This window comes from Arachis ipaensis, chromosome B04 (genome assembly GCF_000816755.2).
Source record: "Arachis ipaensis cultivar K30076 chromosome B04, Araip1.1, whole genome shotgun sequence".
NCBI lineage: Eukaryota > Viridiplantae > Streptophyta > Magnoliopsida > Fabales > Fabaceae > Arachis > Arachis ipaensis.
Window position 1 is genome coordinate 106,948,506 of NC_029788.2, and position 2,766 is coordinate 106,951,271.

Sequence of the window (2,766 nt, forward strand, 5' to 3'; positions counted from 1 at the left end):
ATAATAAGATTTTTTTAGTCATTTTTATAATAGAGATATTATAATTATTTTTTATAAAAAAATAATATTAATTTAGACCAATTTAAAATTTGATTCACCATTTTTTAGTCAAATTAATTTGTCTGATTTGATTTTGACAAAAATAACACGATTTAATCGATTATATGTGTTAAATTTTAATTATTAAAAAATATCTTTAAAATCGGAGTACCTCCTTTGTCCCAAATAATTTTTTAGTGGTTATTTTAATTTTAAATAAAACTCTACGACCAAGTAAAATACTTAACCAAATTCAACTAAGTTGTTATAATCATTTTTCATATCAGGCACTTATTTTTCGTCGTCTTTTTCTTCCTCATCCTCCCACCTCTGATGTTACTACTTCTTCTTTGTCTCTCATCCTCTTTTTTTCTCATCTTTCTCTTTTATTATCGTCGTTATCACCACACCATCACTACCTCCTCTTCCTCCTCCTCCTCCTCTATCATCATCATCGTCGTCGTCGTCGTCGTCGTCATCATCATCATCGTTATCATTATCATTATTGTCATCATCGTCATCTTCTTTTTATGCGTATAACAGTTCAAATCCAGAATGCACCGAAATTACTTAATGATGACGACACAAACAAATTCAGTTCAAAACAAGCACAGACTAAGTGCACCTTATTTAAATTTAGAATGCACCGAAATTACTTAATGATGATGAGATACAGGCAAACTCAATTCAAAACAAGGACCAAGTGCATCTTATTTAAATCTAGAATGTATCGAAATTACTTAATGATAATGACACACAATCAAACTTGATTCAAAACAAACATAGACTAAGTGCACCTTATATAGATCAAGAATGCACCAAAATTATTTAATGATGACGACATATAAGCAAACTCAATTCAATAAACCAATTGCACCTTATCAAATTGTCACGCTTCCGACTGCGCCACTCTGATAGCTCGGGTATTACGACCGCTCTTATAATATTTAATACTAAAATATGAACCTGTTTAAAACTTAAATCGACAAAGGATATATATATATAAACATATTAATAATTTCACAAGCACTACATAATCAAATCCCTATCCCTCTTATAAAACTCGTAAAGATAAAGGCGATGGAAAAAGTAACTAATAACTGAAACATTAACATCGAATAAACAAAATGCAATAAAACTCTTCATAAGCCTCGTCATCCGTCTCCAGAAAAGATAAAGCTGTAGGGGTGGAACCTATCCACACGGTCTCACCACAGAGTTTCAGAATTGTCATAATAAGATATTTAAAGAGAAATCTATTTTTAAGCTCAGTGATGACGATACACAAACAAATTCAGTTCAACACAAGCACATACCAAGTGCACCTTATTTTAAATCCAAAATGAATCAAAATTACTTAATAATGACGACACACAAACAAACTCCTCCTCTTTCTTCTTCATTATCATCATCTTCTTCTACTTCTTTTTTTGTTCATTTTTTTCATTTTGTTTTAAGTTCTCGTGATTTTTCTTGTTTTGCTTTCTTAACAAGAATAAAATAGAAAAAAAATCAAACAAAGAAGATGAAGAAACACATAATACTGCAAAATTACTTGAAAGAAGAGAAAAAAAAGTTAAAAAAAAACACAGCAACAGCAGTAATATATAAATGACGAGCAGGAAAAAACACGTGAAGAAAAAGAAGGAATGCAAAGAAGAAGGAGAAAGAGGAGGAGGAGGAAGAGGAACGTGGGACTAACATTTATCTTGGTGGGGATAGTTGGAACGTGTATTCACGCTCACTAATGAAACTGATTTTTGTTGGATTTGCACCAATTTAATTAGACTTGGTTGCCAAAAAGACTTGCATGTATAACAAGATTATTTAATTTTTTATTCTAATATGCATTATCATTACATCATTAAATTTTTATATAGATCAACTTTTAAATTTGTAAAACAAGATATTCAAATATTAAAAATTTAAAAAAAAATAATAAGATCATTTTTGAAAAATTTGAGATAAATTTATAGATCCGTAAAAATATCGGTGATGTTACATATATAATATTTTTTAACTAAATTTAACTAAGTTAGCGCAAACGTTGGAAGAAAAAATACGTGCATGCATCATCGCTTCTCGTTTTTCGCACTTCTTGATCATAGAAATATTTATATATAGCACATAAATTTTTGTAATAACACATAAATTTTTGTAATAACACATAAATTTTGTTACAAATATATTTTATTAGTTTGATAAGTCAATATTTTAAATATGTGGTCTATTTACCAAAATTTTTGTATTATGCACCAAAATTTTTGTGCTATATACTAAAATTTATGTATTGTTCATATTTTGTTGGTTAGATGTCAATATTTTGAACATGTAGTCTTTTAAAAAATTTTGTATTATATACCAAAATCTCTGTTGTGTATCAAAATTTCTATCATGTGACTTAGTTAGATTTGATTAAAGAAATACTTGACTTAATTTTATTACAAAAATATTATATAAATAGGCCAATAGAGTAAAAGATTTCTAAAAAAAAAAAAATCGAAGTTTTAGATTTATAGATTCGTAACAAAAAAGGATGAAAATTGTACAGCATTATATTCTAACATTCCAAGACCTATGAATCCGATTTCTTCAAGGATGCATTTATTTTGTTTTGTTTTTCAGAAATCTAAAAGTTCATCCTAAAGTGTTTGCTAGAGTTTATTTGATACTTTAGTTTCTTTAAGAACTTATAAGTTACAAAAAGAAATTCAAATGTTCTTGAAA